The sequence below is a fragment of the Somniosus microcephalus genome, unplaced genomic scaffold (assembly GCF_052327205.1).
Source record: "Somniosus microcephalus isolate GS21.2 unplaced genomic scaffold, FLI_Smic_1.0 unresolved_chr1, whole genome shotgun sequence".
Lineage (NCBI taxonomy): Eukaryota > Metazoa > Chordata > Chondrichthyes > Squaliformes > Somniosidae > Somniosus > Somniosus microcephalus.
The window spans coordinates 66,595,154-66,613,478 of NW_028225179.1; positions in this window are offsets into that span (position 1 = coordinate 66,595,154).

Genomic DNA, 18,325 nt, shown 5'->3' on the forward strand with positions numbered 1-18,325 from the left:
GCACCGTCCCCTATGAACAGTCTGGGGCTGGAGTGCGCACCATCCCCTATGCACAGTATGGGGCGGGAGTGAGCACCGTCCCCTAAACACAGTCTGGGTCTGGAGTGAGCACTGTCCCCTATACACAGTCTGGAGTGAGCACCGTCCCCAGTACACAGTCAGGGACTGGAGTGAGCACTGTCCCCTATAAACAGCCTGGGGCTGGCGTCAGCACTGTCCCCTATACACAGTCTGGTGCTAGAGTGAGCACCGTCCCCTATACAGAGTCTGGAGTGTGCACCGTCCGCTATACACAGTCTGGAGCTGGAGTGAGCACTGTCCCCTATACACAGTCTGGTGCTTGAGTGAGCACAGTCCCCTATACTCTGTCTGGAGCTGGAGTGAGCACATTCCCCTATACACAGTCTGGAGTGAGCACCGTCCCCTATACACAGTCTGGAGCTGGAGTGAGCACCGTCCCGTATACACAGTCTGGGGCTGGAGTGAGCACCGTCCCCTATACACAGTCTGGGCTGGAGTGAGCACCGTCCCCAATACACAGTCTGGAGCTGGAGTGAGCACCGTCCCCTATACACAGTCTGGGGCTGGAGTGAACACAGTCCCCTATATGCAGTGTGGGGCTGGAGTGATAACCGTCCCGTATACACAGTCTGGAGTGAGCACCATCCCCTATACACAGTCTGGAGTGAGCACCGTCCCCTATACACAGTCTGGAGTGAGCACCGTCCCCTATACACAGTCTGGGGCTGGAGTGAGCACCGTCCCCTCTACACAGTCTGGGGCTGGAGTGAGCACCGTCCCCTATACACAGTCTGGGGCTGGAGTGAGCACCGTCCCCTATACACAGTCTGGGACTGGAGTGAGCACTGTCCCCTATACACAGTCTGTGGCTGGAGTGAGCACCATCACCGACACACAGTCTGGGGCTGGAGTGAGCACCGTCCCCTATACACAGTCTGGAGTGAGCACCGTCCCCTATACACAGTCTGGGGCTGGAGTGAGCACCGTCACCTGTGCACAGTCTGAGGCTGGCGTGAGCACCGTCCGCTGTACACAGTGTGAGGCTGGAGTGAGCACCGTCCTCTATACACAGTTTGGAGCTGGAGTGAGCACCGTCCCCTATATACAGTCTGGAGCTGGTGTGAGCACGGTCCCCTATACACAGTCTGGGGCTGGTGTGAGCACCGTCCCCTATACGCAGTCTGAGGCTGGAGTGAGCACCGTCCCCGATACACAGTCTGGGGCTGGAGTGAGCACCGTCCCCTATGCACAGTCTGGGGCTGGAGTGAGCACCGTCCGCTGTACACAGTCTGGGGCTGGAGTGAGCACCGTCTACTATACACAGTCTGGGGCTGGAGTGAGCACCGTCCCCTATACACAGTCTGGAGCTGGAGTGAGCACCGTCCCATATACACAGTCTGGAGCTGGAATGAGCACCTTCCCCTATACACAGTCTGGGGCTGGAGTGAGCACCGTCCCCTATACACAGTCTGGTGCTGGAGTGAGCACCGTCCCCTGTACACAGTCTGGGGCTGGAGTGAGCTCCGTCCCCATACACAGTCTGGGGCTGGAGTGAGCACCGTCCCCTATACACAGTCTGGGGCTGGAGTGAGCACCGTCCCCTATGAACAGTCTGGGGCTGGAGTGAGCACCGTCCCCTATATACAGTCTGCAGCTGGAGTGAGCACTGTCCCCTATACACAGTCTGGAGCTGGAGTGAGCACCGTCCCCTATATACAGTCTGGGCTGGAGTGTGCACGGTCCCCTATACACAGTCTGAGGCTGGAGTGAGCACCCTTCCCTATACATTGTCTGGGGCTGGAGTGAGCACCGTCCCCTATACACAGTCTGGGGCTGGAGTGAACACAGTCCCCTATATGCAGTGTGGGGCTGGAGTGAGCACCGTCCCGTATACACAGTCTGGAGTGAGCACCGTCCCCTATACACAGTCTGGAGTGAGCACCGTCCCCTATACACAGTCTGGAGTGAGCACCGTCCCCTATACACAGTCTGGGGCTGGAGTGAGCACCGTCCCCTCTACACAGTCTGGGGCTGGAGTGAGCACCGTCCCCTATACACAGTCTGGGGCTGGAGTGAGCACCGTCCCCTTTACACAGTCTGGGACTGGAGTGAGCACTGTCCCCTATACACAGTCTGTGGCTGGAGTGAGCACCATCCCCGACACACAGTCTGGGGCTGGAGTGAGCACCGTCCCCTATACACAGTCTGGAGTGAGCACCGTCCCCTATACACAGTCTGGGGCTGGTGTGAGCACCGTCCCCTATACACAGTCTGAGGCTGGAGTGAGCACCGTCCCCGATACACAGTCTGGGGCTGGAGTGAGCACCGTCCCCTATGCACAGTCTGGGGCTGGAGTGAGCACCGTCCGCTGTACACAGTCTGGGGCTGGAGTGAGCACAGTCTGCTATACACAGTCTGGGGCTGGAGTGAGCACCATCCCCTATACACAGTCTGGAGCTGGAGTGAGCACCGTCCCATATACACAGTCTGGAGCTGGAGTGAGCACCTTCCCCTATACACAGTCTGGGGCTGGAGTGAGCACCGTCCCCTATACACAGTCTGGTGCTGGAGTGAGCACCGTCCCCTATACACAGTCTGGGGCTGGAGTGAGCTCCATCCCCATACACAGTCTGGGGCTGGAGTGAGCACCGTCCCCTAGACAGAGTCTGGGGCTGGAGTGAGCACCGTCCTCTATACACAGTTTGGAGCTGGAGTGAGCACCGTCCCCTATATACAGTCTGGAGCTGGTGTGAGCACGGTCCCCTATACACAGTCTGGGGCTGGTGTGAGCACCGTCCCCTATACACAGTCTGAGGCTGGAGTGAGCACCGTCCCCGATACACAGTCTGGGGCTGGAGTGAGCACCGTCCCCTATGCACAGTCTGGGGCTGGAGTGAGCACCGTCCGCTGTACACAGTCTGGGGCTGGAGTGAGCACCGTCTACTATACACAGTCTGGGGCTGGAGTGAGCACCGTCCCCTATACACAGTCTGGAGCTGGAGTGAGCACCGTCCCATATACACAGTCTGGAGCTGGAGTGAGCACCTTCCCCTATACACAGTCTGGGGCTGGAGTGAGCACCGTCCCCTATACAGAGTCTGGTGCTGGAGTGAGCACCGTCCCCTACACACAGTCTGGGGCTGGAGTGAGCTCCGTCCCCATACACAGTCTGGGGCTGGAGTGAGCACCGTCCCCTATACACAGTCTGGGGCTGGAGTGAGCACCGTCCCCTATGAACAGTCTGGGGCTGGAGTGAGCACCGTCCCCTATACACAGTCTGGAGCTGGAGAGAGCACCGTCCCCTATACACAATCTGGGGCTGGAGTGAGCACTGACCCCTATACACAGTCTGGAGCTGGTGTGAGCACCGTCCCCTATACACAGTCTGGAGTGCGCACCATCCCCTATGCACAGTATGGGGCGGGAGTGAGCACCGTCCCCTAAACACAGTCTGGGTCTGGAGTGAGCACTGTCCCCGATACACAGTCTGGAGTGAGCACCGTCCCCAGTACACAGTCAGGGACTGGAGTGAGCACTGTCCCCTATACACAGCCTGGGGCTGGCGTCAGCACTGTCCCCTATACACAGTCTGGGGCTAGAGTGAGCACCGTCCCCTATACAGAGTCTGGAGTGTGCACCGTCCGCTATACACAGTCTGGAGCTGGAGTGAGCACTGTCCCCTATACACAGTCTGGTGCTGGAGTGAGCACAGTCCACTATACTCTGTCTGGAGCTGGAGTGAGCACATTCCCCTATACACAGTCTGGAGTGAGCACCGTCCCCTATACACAGTCTGGAGCTGGAGTGAGCACCGTCCCGTATACACAGTCTGGGGCTGGAGTGAGCACCGTCCCCTATACACAGTCTGGGGCTGGAGTGAGCACCGTCCCCTATACACAGTCTGGAGCTGGAGTGAGCACCGTCCCCTATACACAGTCTGGGGCTGGAGTGAACATAGTCCCCTATATGCAGTGTGGGGCTGGAGTGAGCACCGTCCCATATACACAGTCTGGAGTGAGCACCGTCCCCTATACACAGTCTGGAGTGAGCACCGTCCCCTATACACAGTCTGGAGTGAGCACCGTCCCCTATACACAGTCTGGGGCTGGAGTGAGCACCGTCCCCTCTACACAGTCTGGGGCTGGAGTGAGCACCGTCCCCTATACACAGTCTGGGGCTGGAGTGAGCACCGTCCCCTATACACAGTCTGGGACTGGAGTGAGCACTGTCCCCTATACACAGTCTGTGGCTGGAGTGAGCACCATCCCCGACACACAGTCTGGGGCTGGAGTGAGCACCGTCCCCTATACACAGTCTGGAGTGAGCACCGTCCCCTATACACAGTCTGGGGCTGGAGTGAGCACCATCACCTGTGCACAGTCTGAGGCTGGAGTGAGCACCGTCCGCTATACACAGTGTGGGGCTGGAGTGAGCACCGTCCTCTATACACAGTTTGGAGCTGGAGTGAGCACCGTCCCCTATATACAGTCTGGAGCTGGTGTGAGCACGGTCCCCTATACACAATCTGGGGCTGGTGTGAGCACCGTCCCCTATACACAGTCTGAGGCTGGAGTGAGCACCGTCCCCGATACACAGTCTGGGGCTGGAGTGAGCACCGTCCCCTATGCACAGTCTGGGGCTGGAGTGAGCACCGTCCGCTGTACACAGTCTGGGGCTGGAGTGAGCACCGTCTACTATACACAGTCTGGGGCTGGAGTGAGCACCGTCCCCTATACACAGTCTGGAGCTGGAGTGAGCACCGTCCCATATACACAGTCTGGAGCTGGAGTGAGCACCTTCCCCTATACACAGTCTGGGGCTGGAGTGAGCACCGTCCCCTATACAGAGTCTGGTGCTGGAGTGAGCACCGTCCCCTATACACAGTCTGGGGCTGGAGTGAGCTCCGTCCCGATACACAGTCTGGGGCTGGAGTAGCACCGTCCCCTATAAACAGTCTGGGGCTGGAGTGAGCACCGTCCCCTATGAACAGTCTGGGGCTGGAGTGAGCACCGTCCCCTATACACATTCTGGAGCTGGAGAGAGCACCGTCCCCTATACACAGTCTGGGGCTGGAGTGAGCACTGTCCCCTATACACAGTCTGGAGCTGGTGTGAGCACCGTCCCCTATACACAGTCTGGAGTGCGCACCGTCCCCTATACACAGTATGGGGCGGGAGTGAGCACCGTCCCCTAAACACAGTCTGGGTCTGGAGTGAGCACTGTCCCCTATACACAGTCTGGAGTGAGCACCGTCCCCAGTACACAGTCAGGGACTGGAGTGAGCACTGTCCCCTATACACAGCCTGGGGCTGGCGTCAGCACTGTCCCCTATACACAGTCTGGGACTGGAGTGAGCACTGTCCCCTATACACAGTCTGTGGCTGGAGTGAGCACCATCCCCGACACACAGTCTGGGGCTGGAGTGAGCACCGTCCCCTATACACAGTCTGGAGTGAGCACCGTCCCCTATACACAGTCTGGGGCTGGTGTGAGCACCGTCCCCTATACACAGTCTGAGGCTGGAGTGAGCACCGTCCCCGATACACAGTCTGGGGCTGGAGTGAGCACCGTCCCCTATGCACAGTCTGGGGCTGGAGTGAGCACCGTCCGCTGTACACAGTCTGGGGCTGGAGTGAGCACCGTCTGCTATACACAGTCTGGGGCTGGAGTGAGCACCGTCCCCTATACACAGTCTGGAGCTGGAGTGAGCACCGTCCCATATACACAGTCTGGAGCTGGAGTGAGCACCTTCCCCTATACACAGTCTGGGGCTGGAGTGAGCACCGTCCTCTATACACAGTTTGGAGCTGGAGTGAGCACCGTCCCCTGTATACAGTCTGGAGCTGGTGTGAGCACGGTCCCCTATACACAGTCTGGGGCTGGTGTGAGCACCGTCCCCTATACACAGTCTGAGGCTGGAGTGAGCACCGTCCCCGATACACAGTCTGGGGCTGGAGTGAGCACCGTCCCCTATGCACAGTCTGGGGCTGGAGTGAGCACCGTCCGCTGTACACAGTCTGGGGCTGGAGTGAGCACCGTCTACTATACACAGTCTGGGGCTGGAGTGAGCACCGTCCCCTATACACAGTCTGGAGCTGGAGTGAGCACCGTCCCATATACACAGTCTGGAGCTGGAGTGAGCACCTTCCCCTATACACAGTCTGGGGCTGGAGTGAGCACCGTCCCCTATACAGAGTCTGGTGCTGGAGTGAGCACCGTCCCCTATACACAGTCTGGGGCTGGAGTGAGCTCCGTCCCCATACACAGTCTGGGGCTGGAGTGAGCACCGTCCCCTATACACAGTCTGGGGCTGGAGTGAGCACCGTCCCCTATGAACAGTCTGGGGCTGGAGTGAGCACCGTCCCCTATACACAGTCTGGAGCTGGAGAGAGCACCGTCCCCTATACACAATCTGGGGCTGGAGTGAGCACTGTCCCCTATACACAGTCTGGAGCTGGTGTGAGCACCGTCCCCTATACACAGTCTGGAGTGCGCACCATCCCCTATGCACAGTATGGGGCGGGAGTGAGCACCGTCCCCTAAACACAGTCTGGGTCTGGAGTGAGCACTGTCCCCGATACACAGTCTGGAGTGAGCACCGTCCCCAGTACACAGTCAGGGACTGGAGTGAGCACTGTCCCCTATACACAGCCTGGGGCTGGCGTCAGCACTGTCCCCTATACACAGTCTGGGGCTAGAGTGAGCACCGTCCCCTATACAGAGTCTGGAGTGTGCACCGTCCGCTATACACAGTCTGGAGCTGGAGTGAGCACTGTCCCCTATACACAGTCTGGTGCTGGAGTGAGCACAGTCCCCTATACTCTGTCTGGAGCTGGAGTGAGCACATTCCCCTATACACAGTCTGGAGTGAGCACCGTCCCCTATACACAGTCTGGAGCTGGAGTGAGCACCGTCCCGTATACACAGTCTGGGGCTGGAGTGAGCACCGTCCCCTATACACAGTCTGGGGCTGGAGTGAGCACCGTCCCCTATACACAGTCTGGAGCTGGAGTGAGCACCGTCCCCTATACACAGTCTGGGGCTGGTGTGAACACAGTCCCCTATATGCAGTGTGGGGCTGGAGTGAGCACCGTCCCGTATACACAGTCTGGAGTGAGCACCGTCCCCTATACACAGTCTGGAGTGAGCACCGTCCCCTATACACAGTCTGGAGTGAGCACCGTCCCCTATACACAGTCTGGGGCTGGAGTGAGCACCGTCCCCTCTACACAGTCTGGGGCTGGAGTGAGCACCGTCCCCTATACACAGTCTGGGGCTGGAGTGAGCACCGTCCCCTATACACAGTCTGGGACTGGAGTGAGCACTGTCCCCTATACACAGTCTGTGGCTGGAGTGAGCACCATCCCCGACACACAGTCTGGGGCTGGAGTGAGCACAGTCCCCTATACACAGTCTGGAGTGAGCACCGTCCCCTATACACAGTCTGGGGCTGGAGTGAGCACCATCACCTGTGCACAGTCTGAGGCTGGAGTGAGCACCGTCCGCTATACACAGTGTGGGGCTGGAGTGAGCACCGTCCTCTATACACAGTTTGGAGCTGGAGTGAGCACCGTCCCCTATATACAGTCTGGAGCTGGTGTGAGCACGGTCCCCTATACACAGTCTGGGGCTGGTGTGAGCACCGTCCCCTATACACAGTCTGAGGCTGGAGTGAGCACCGTCCCCGATACACAGTCTGGGGCTGGAGTGAGCACCGTCCCCTATGCACAGTCTGGGGCTGGAGTGAGCACCGTCCCATATACACAGTCTGGAGCTGGAGTGAGCACCTTCCCCTATACACAGTCTGGGGCTGGAGTGAGCACCGTCCCCTATACACAGTCTGGAGCTGGAGTGAGCACCGTCCCATATACACAGTCTGGAGCTGGAGTGAGCACCTTCCCCTATACACAGTCTGGGGCTGGACTGCGCACCTTCCCCTATACACAGTCTGGTGCTGGAGTGAGCACCGTCCCCTATACACAGTCTGGGGCTGGAGTGAGCTCCGTCCCCATACACAGTCTGGGGCTGGAGTGAGCACCGTCCCCTATACACAGTCTGGGGCTGGAGTGAGCACCGTCCCCTATGAACAGTCTGGGGCTGGAGTGAGCACCGTCCCCTATACACAGTCTGGAGCTGGAGAGAGCACCGTCCCCTATACACAGTCTGGGGCTGGAGTGAGCACTGTGCCCTATACACAGTCTGGAGCTGGTGTGAGCACCGTCCCCTATACACAGTCTGGAGTGCGCACCGTCCCCTATACACAGTATGGGGCGGGAGTGAGCACCGTCCCCTAAACACAGTCTGGGTCTGGAGTGAGCACTGTCCCCTATACACAGTCTGGAGTGAGCACCGTCCCCAGTACACAGTCAGGGACTGGAGTGAGCACTGTCCCCTATACACAGCCTGGGGCTGGCGTCAGCACTGTCCCCTATACACAGTCTGGGGCTAGAGTGAGCACCGTCCCCTATACAGAGTCTGGAGTGTGCACCGTCCGCTATACACAGTCTGGAGCTGGAGTGAGCACTGTCCCCTATACACAGTCTGGTGCTGGAGTGAGCACAGTCCCCTATACTCTGTCTGGAGCTGGAGTGAGCACATTCCCCTACACACAGTCTGGAGTGAGCACCGTCCCCTATACACAGTCTGGAGCTGGAGTGAGCACCGTCCCCTATACACAGTCTGGGGCTGGAGTGAGCACCGTCCCCTATACACAGTCTGGGGCTGGAGTGAGCACCGTCCCCTATACACAGTCTGGAGCTGGAGTGAGCACCGTCCCCTATACACAGTCTGGAGCTGGATTGAGCACCGTCCCCTATACACTGTCTGGGGCTGGAGTGATCACCGTCCCCTATACACAGTCTGGAGCTGGAGTGAGCACCGTCCCCTATACACAGTCTGGAGCTGGAGTGAGCACCGTCCCCTATACAGAGTCTCGGGCTGGCGTGATCACCGTCCCCTATACACAGTCTGGGTCTGGAGTGAGCACCGTCCCGTATACACAGTCTGGAGTGAGCACTGTCCCCTATACACAGTCTGGGGCTGGAGTGAGCACCGTCCCCTATAAACAGTCTGGGGCTGGTGTGAGCACCGTCCCAAATAAACAGACAGGAGCTGGAGTGAGCACCGTCCCCTATACACAGTCTGGAGCTGGAGTGAGCACCGTCCCCTACACACAGTCTGAGGCTGGAGTGAGCACCGTCCCCTATACACAGTCTGGATCTGGAGTGAGCAACGTCCCATATACACAGTCTGGAGCTGGAGTGAGCACCGTCCCATATACACAGTCTGGAGCTGGAGTGAGCACCGTCCCCTATACACAGTCTGGGGCTGGAGTGAGCACCGTCCCCTATACACAGTCTGGTGCTGGAGTGAGCACCGTCCCCTATACACAGTCTGGGGCTGGAGTGAGCTCCGTCCCCCAAACACAGTCTGCGGCTGGAGTGAGCACCGTCCCCTATACACAGTCTGGGGCTGGAGTGAGCACCGTCCCCTATACACAGTCTGGGGCTGGAGTGAGCACCGTCCCCTATACACAGTCTGGAGCTGGAGAGAGCACCGTCCCCTATACACAGTCTGGAGCTGGAGTGAGCACCGTCCCATATACACAGTCTGGAGCTGGAGTGAGCACCTTCCCCTATACACAGTCTGGGGCTGGAGTGAGCACCGTCCCCTATACACAGTCTGGTGCTGGAGTGAGCACCGTCCCCTATACACAGTCTGGGGCTGGAGTGAGCTCCATCCCCATACACAGTCTGGGGCTGGAGTGAGCACCGTCCCCTATACAGAGTCTGGGGCTGGAGTGAGCACCGTCCTCTATACACAGTTTGGAGCTGGAGTGAGCACCGTCCCCTATATACAGTCTGGAGCTGGTGTGAGCACGGTCCCCTATACACAGTCTGGGGCTGGTGTGAGCACCGTCCCCTATACACAGTCTGAGGCTGGAGTGAGCACCATCCCCGATACACAGTCTGGGGCTGGAGTGAGCACCGTCCCCTATGCACAGTCTGGGGCTGGAGTGAGCACCGTCCGCTGTACACAGTCTGGGGCTGGAGTGAGCACCGTCTACTATACACAGTCTGGGGCTGGAGTGAGCACCGTCCCCTATACACAGTCTGGAGCTGGAGTGAGCACCGTCCCATATACACAGTCTGGAGCTGGAGTGAGCACCTTCCCCTATACACAGTCTGGGGCTGGAGTGAGCACCGTCCCCTATACAGAGTCTGGTGCTGGAGTGAGCACCGTCCCCTATACACAGTCTGGGGCTGGAGTGAGCTCCGTCCCCATACACAGTCTGGGGCTGGAGTGAGCACCGTCCCCTATACACAGTCTGGGGCTGGAGTGAGCACCGTCCCCTATGAACAGTCTGGGGCTGGAGTGAGCACCGTCCCCTATACACAGTCTGGAGCTGGAGAGAGCACCGTCCCCTATACACAATCTGGGGCTGGAGTGAGCACTGTCCCCTATACACAGTCTGGAGCTGGTGTGAGCACCGTCCCCTATACACAGTCTGGAGTGCGCACCATCCCCTATGCACAGTATGGGGCGGGAGTGAGCACCGTCCCCTAAACACAGTCTGGGTCTGGAGTGAGCACTGTCCCCGATACACAGTCTGGAGTGAGCACCGTCCCCAGTACACAGTCAGGGACTGGAGTGAGCACTGTCCCCTATACACAGCCTGGGGCTGGCGTCAGCACTGTCCCCTATACACAGTCTGGGGCTAGAGTGAGCACCGTCCCCTATACAGAGTCTGGAGTGTGCACCGTCCGCTATACACAGTCTGGAGCTGGAGTGAGCACTGTCCCCTATACACAGTCTGGTGCTGGAGTGAGCACAGTCCCCTATACTCTGTCTGGAGCTGGAGTGAGCACATTCCCCTATACACAGTCTGGAGTGAGCACCGTCCCCTATACACAGTCTGGAGCTGGAGTGAGCACCGTCCCGTATACACAGTCTGGGGCTGGAGTGAGCACCGTCCCCTATACACAGTCTGGGGCTGGAGTGAGCACCGTCCCCTATACACAGTCTGGAGCTGGAGTGAGCACCGTCCCCTATACACAGTCTGGGGCTGGTGTGAACACAGTCCCCTATATGCAGTGTGGGGCTGGAGTGAGCACCGTCCCGTATACACAGTCTGGAGTGAGCACCGTCCCCTATACACAGTCTGGAGTGAGCACCGTCCCCTATACACAGTCTGGAGTGAGCACCGTCCCCTATACACAGTCTGGGGCTGGAGTGAGCACCGTCCCCTCTACACAGTCTGGGGCTGGAGTGAGCACCGTCCCCTATACACAGTCTGGGGCTGGAGTGAGCACCGTCCCCTATACACAGTCTGGGACTGGAGTGAGCACTGTCCCCTATACACAGTCTGTGGCTGGAGTGAGCACCATCCCCGACACACAGTCTGGGGCTGGAGTGAGCACAGTCCCCTATACACAGTCTGGAGTGAGCACCGTCCCCTATACACAGTCTGGGGCTGGAGTGAGCACCATCACCTGTGCACAGTCTGAGGCTGGAGTGAGCACCGTCCGCTATACACAGTGTGGGGCTGGAGTGAGCACCGTCCTCTATACACAGTTTGGAGCTGGAGTGAGCACCGTCCCCTATATACAGTCTGGAGCTGGTGTGAGCACGGTCCCCTATACACAGTCTGGGGCTGGTGTGAGCACCGTCCCCTATACACAGTCTGAGGCTGGAGTGAGCACCGTCCCCGATACACAGTCTGGGGCTGGAGTGAGCACCGTCCCCTATGCACAGTCTGGGGCTGGAGTGAGCACCGTCCCATATACACAGTCTGGAGCTGGAGTGAGCACCTTCCCCTATACACAGTCTGGGGCTGGAGTGAGCACCGTCCCCTATACACAGTCTGGAGCTGGAGTGAGCACCGTCCCATATACACAGTCTGGAGCTGGAGTGAGCACCTTCCCCTATACACAGTCTGGGGCTGGACTGCGCACCTTCCCCTATACACAGTCTGGTGCTGGAGTGAGCACCGTCCCCTATACACAGTCTGGGGCTGGAGTGAGCTCCGTCCCCATACACAGTCTGGGGCTGGAGTGAGCACCGTCCCCTATACACAGTCTGGGGCTGGAGTGAGCACCGTCCCCTATGAACAGTCTGGGGCTGGAGTGAGCACCGTCCCCTATACACAGTCTGGAGCTGGAGAGAGCACCGTCCCCTATACACAGTCTGGGGCTGGAGTGAGCACTGTGCCCTATACACAGTCTGGAGCTGGTGTGAGCACCGTCCCCTATACACAGTCTGGAGTGCGCACCGTCCCCTATACACAGTATGGGGCGGGAGTGAGCACCGTCCCCTAAACACAGTCTGGGTCTGGAGTGAGCACTGTCCCCTATACACAGTCTGGAGTGAGCACCGTCCCCAGTACACAGTCAGGGACTGGAGTGAGCACTGTCCCCTATACACAGCCTGGGGCTGGCGTCAGCACTGTCCCCTATACACAGTCTGGGGCTAGAGTGAGCACCGTCCCCTATACAGAGTCTGGAGTGTGCACCGTCCGCTATACACAGTCTGGAGCTGGAGTGAGCACTGTCCCCTATACACAGTCTGGTGCTGGAGTGAGCACAGTCCCCTATACTCTGTCTGGAGCTGGAGTGAGCACATTCCCCTACACACAGTCTGGAGTGAGCACCGTCCCCTATACACAGTCTGGAGCTGGAGTGAGCACCGTCCCCTATACACAGTCTGGGGCTGGAGTGAGCACCGTCCCCTATACACAGTCTGGGGCTGGAGTGAGCACCGTCCCCTATACACAGTCTGGAGCTGGAGTGAGCACCGTCCCCTATACACAGTCTGGAGCTGGATTGAGCACCGTCCCCTATACACTGTCTGGGGCTGGAGTGATCACCGTCCCCTATACACAGTCTGGAGCTGGAGTGAGCACCGTCCCCTATACACAGTCTGGAGCTGGAGTGAGCACCGTCCCCTATACAGAGTCTCGGGCTGGCGTGATCACCGTCCCCTATACACAGTCTGGGTCTGGAGTGAGCACCGTCCCGTATACACAGTCTGGAGTGAGCACTGTCCCCTATACACAGTCTGGGGCTGGAGTGAGCACCGTCCCCTATAAACAGTCTGGGGCTGGTGTGAGCACCGTCCCAAATAAACAGACAGGAGCTGGAGTGAGCACCGTCCCCTATACACAGTCTGGAGCTGGAGTGAGCACCGTCCCCTACACACAGTCTGAGGCTGGAGTGAGCACCGTCCCCTATACACAGTCTGGAGCTGGAGTGAGCAACGTCCCATATACACAGTCTGGAGCTGGAGTGAGCACCGTCCCATATACACAGTCTGGAGCTGGAGTGAGCACCGTCCCCTATACACAGTCTGGGGCTGGAGTGAGCACCGTCCCCTATACACAGTCTGGTGCTGGAGTGAGCACCGTCCCCTATACACAGTCTGGGGCTGGAGTGAGCTCCGTCCCCCAAACACAGTCTGCGGCTGGAGTGAGCACCGTCCCCTATACACAGTCTGGGGCTGGAGTGAGCACCGTCCCCTATACACAGTCTGGGGCTGGAGTGAGCACCGTCCCCTATACACAGTCTGGAGCTGGAGAGAGCACCGTCCCCTATACACAGTCTGGGGCTGGAGTGAGCACTGTCCCCTTTACACAGTCTGGAGCTGGAGTGAGCACCGTCCCATATACACAGTCTGGAGCTGGAGTGAGCACCGTCCCCTATACACAGTCTGGGGCTGGAGTGAGCACCGTCCCCTATACACAGTCTGGTGCTGGAGTGAGCACCGTCCCCTATACACAGTCTGGTGCTGGAGTGAGCACCGTCCCCTATACACAGTCTGGGGCTGGAGTGAGCTCCGTCCCCCAAACACAGTCTGCGGCTGGAGTGAGCACCGTCCCCTATACACAGTCTGGGGCTGGAGTGAGCACCGTCCCCTATACACAGTCTGGGGCTGGAGTGAGCACCGTCCCCTATACACAGTCTGGAGCTGGAGAGAGCACCGTCCCCTATACACAGTCTGGGGCTGGAGTGAGCACTGTCCCCTTTACACTGTCTGGAGCTGGTGTGAGCACCGTCCCCTATACACAGTCTGGAGTGCGCACCGTCCCCTTTACACTGTCTGGAGCTGGTGTGAGCACCGTCCCCTATACACAGTCTGGAGTGCGCACCGTCCCCTATACATTGTCTGGTGCTGGAGTGAGCACCGTCCCCTATAGACAGTCTGGGGCTGGAGTGAGCACCGTCCCCTATACACAGTCTGGGGCTGGAGTGAACACCGTCCCCTATACACAGTCTGGAGCTGGAGTGAGCACCGTCCCCAAAACACAGTCTGGAGCTGGAGTGAGCACCGTCCCCTATACACAGTCTGGGGCTGGAGTAAGCACCGTCCCCTATACACTGTGTGGAGCTGGAGTGAGCACCGTCCCCTATACACAGTCTGGGGATGGAGTGAGCACCGTCCCCTGTACACAGTCTGGAGCTGGAGTGAGCACCGTTCCCTATACACAGTCTGGGGCTGGAGTGAGCACCGTCCCCAATACACAGTCTGGAGTGAACACCGTCCCCTATACACAGTCTGGGTCCGGAGTGAGCACCGTCCCCGATACACAGTCTGGGGCTGGAGTGAGCACCGTCCCCTTTACACAGTCTGGAGCTGGAGTGAGCACCGTCCCCTATGCACAGTCTGGAGCTGGAGTGAGCGCCGTCCCTTATACACAGTCTGGAACTGGAGTGAGCACCGTCCCCTATACAGAGTCTGGGGCTGGAGTGAGCACCGTCCCCTATACACAGTCTGGAGTGATCACCGTCCCCTATACACAGTCTGGGGCTGGAGTGAGCACCGTCCCCTATACACAGTCTGGAGCTGGAGTGAGCACCGTCCCCTATACACAGTCTGGAGCTGGAGTGAGCGCCGTCCCTTATACACAGTCTGAGGCTGTAGTGAGCACCGTCCCCTATACACAGTCTGGAGAGAACACCGTCCCCTATACACAGTCTGGAACTGGAGTGATCACCGTCCCCTATACACAGTCTGGGGCTGGAGTGAGCACCGTCCCCTTCACACAGTCTAGGGCTGGGGTGAGCACCGTCCCCTATACGCAGTCTGGGGCTGGAGTGAGCACCGTCCCCTGTACACAGTCTGGAGCTGGAGTGAGCACCATCCCCTATACAGAGTCTGGAGTGAGCACCGTCCCCTATACACAGTCTGGAGTGACCACCGTCCCCTATACACAGTCTGGGGCTGGAGTGAGCACCGTCCCCAAAACACAGTCTGGAGCTGGAGTGAGCACCGTCCACAAAACACAGTCTGCAGCTGGAGTGAGCACCGTCCCCTAAACACAGTCTGGGGCTGGAGTAAGCACCGTCCCCTATACACTGTCTGGAGCTGGAGTGAGCACCGTCCCCTATACACAGTCTGGGGATGGAGTGAGAACCTCCCCAAAACACAGTCTGGAGCTGGAGTGAGCACCGTCCCCTATACACAGTCTGGGGCTGGAGTGAGCACCGTCCCCTATACACAGTGTGGAGCTGGAGTGAGCACTGTCCCCTATACACAGTCTGGAGTGAACACCGTCCCCTATACACAGTCTGGGGCCGGAGTGAGCACCGTCCCCAAAACACAGTCTGGAGCTGGAGTGAGCACCGTCCCCTATACACAGTCTGGAGCTGGAGTGAACACCGTCCCCTATACACAGTCTGGGGCTGAAGTGAGCACCATCCCCAATACACAGTCTGGAGTGAGCACCGTCCCCTATACACAGTCTGGTGCTGGAGTGAGCACCGTCCCCTATAGACAGTCTGGGGCTGGAGTGAGCACCGTCCCCTATACACAGTCTGGGGCTGGAGTGAGCACCGTCCCCTATCCACAGTCTGGAGCTGGAGTGAGCACCGTCCCCAAAACACAGTCTGGAGCTGGAGTGAGCACCGTCCCCTATACACAGTCTGGGGCTGGAGTAAGCACCGTCCCCTATACACTGTGTGGAGCTGGAGTGAGCACCGTCCCCTATACACAGTCTGGGGATGGAGTGAGCACCGTCCCCTATACACAGTCTGGAGCTGGAGTGAGCACCGTCCCCTATACACAGTCTGGGGCTGGAGTGAGCACCGTCCCCTATACACAGTGTGGAGCTGGAGTGAGCACCGTCCCCAATACACAGTCTGGAGTGAACACCGTCCCCTATACACAGTCTGGGGCCGGAGTGAGCACCGTCCCCGATACACAGTCTGGGGCTGGAGTGAGCACCGTCCCCTTTACACAGTCTGGAGCTGGAGTGAGCACCGTCCCCTATGCACAGTCTGGAGCTGGAGTGAGCGCCGTCCCTTATACACAGTATGGAACTGGAGTGAGCACCGTCCCCTATACAGAGTCTGGGTCTGGAGTGAGCACCGTCCCCTATACACAGTCTGGAGTGATCACCATCCCCTATACACAGTCTGGGGCTGGAGTGAGCACCGTCCCCTATACACAGTCTGTAGCTGGAGTGAGCACCGTCCCCTATACACAGTCTGGAGCTGGAGTGAGCGCCGTCCCTTATACACAGTCTGAGGCTGGAGTGAGCACCGTCCCCTATACACAGTCTGGAGAGAACACCGTCCCCTATACACAGTCTGGAACTGGAGTGATCACCGTCCCCTATACACAGTCTGGGGCTGGAGTGAGCACCGTCCCCTACACACAGTCTAGGGCTGGGGTGAGCACCGTCCCCTATACGCAGTCTGGGGCTGGAGTGAGCACCGTCCCCTGTACACAGTCTGGAGCTGGAGTGAGCACCATCCCCTATACAGAGTCTGGAGTGAGCACCGTCCCCTATACACAGTCTGGAGTGACCACCGTCCCCTATACACCGTCTGGGGCTGGAGTGAGCACCGTCCCCAAAACACAGTCTGGAGCTGGAGTGAGTACCGTCCACAAAACACAGTCTGGAGCTGGAGTGAGCACCGTCCCCTATACACAGTCTGGGGCTGGAGTAAGCACCGTCCCCTATACACTGTCTGGAGCTGGAGTGAGCACCATCCCCTATACACAGTCTGGGGATGGAGTGAGAACTTCCCCAAAACACAGTCTGGAGCTGGAGTGAGCACCGTCCCCTATACACAGTCTGGGGCTGGAGTGAGCACCGTCCCCTATACACAGTGTGGAGCTGGAGTGAGCACCGTCCCCTATACACAGTCTGGAGTGAACACCGTCGCCTATACACAGTCTGGGGCCGGAGTGAGCACCGTCCCCGATACACAGTCTGGGGCTGGAGTGAGCACCGTCCCCCTTACACAGTCTGGAGCTGGAGTGAGCACCTTCCCCTATACACAGTCTGGAGTGAGCACCGTCCCCCTTACACAGTCTGGAGCTGGAGTGAGCACCGTCCCCTATACACAGTCTGGAGTGAACACCGTCGCCTATACACAGTCTGGGGCCGGAGTGAGCACCGTCCCCGATACACAGTCTGGGGCTGGAGTGAGCACCGTCCCCTATACACAGTCTGGGGCTGGAGTGAGCACCTTCCCCTATGCACAGTCTGGAGCTGGAGTGAGCACCTTCCCCTATACACAGTCTGGGGCTGGAGTGAGCACCGTCCCCTATACAGAGTCTGGTGCTGGAGTGAGCACCGTCCCCTATACACAGTCTGGGGCTGGAGTGAGCTCCGTCCCCATACACAGTCTGGGGCTGGAGTGAGCACCGTCCCCTATACACAGTCTGGGGCTGGAGTGAGCACCGTCCCCTATGAACAGTCTGGGGCTGGAGTGAGCACCGTCCCCTATACACAGTCTGGAGCTGGAGAGAGCACCGTCCCCTATACACAATCTGGGGCTGGAGTGAGCACTGTCCCCTATACACAGTCTGGAGTGAGCACCGTCCCCTATACACAGTCTGGAGTGAGCACCGTCCCCTATACACAGTCTGGGGCTGGAGTGAGCACCGTCCCCTATACACAGTCTGGAGCTGGAGAGAGCACCGTCCCCTATACACAATCTGGGGCTGGAGTGAGCACTGTCCCCTATACACAGTCTGGAGCTGGTGTGAGCACCGTCCCCTATACACAGTCTGGAGTGCGCACCATCCCCTATGCACAGTATGGGGCGGGAGTGAGCACCGTCCCCTAAACACAGTCTGGGTCTGGAGTGAGCACTGTCCCCGATACACAGTCTGGAGTGAGCACCGTCCCCAGTACACAGTCAGGGACTGGAGTGAGCACTGTCCCCTATACACAGCCTGGGGCTGGCGTCAGCACTGTCCCCTATACACAGTCTGGGGCTAGAGTGAGCACCGTCCCCTATACAGAGTCTGGAGTGTGCACCGTCCGCTATACACAGTCTGGAGCTGGAGTGAGCAC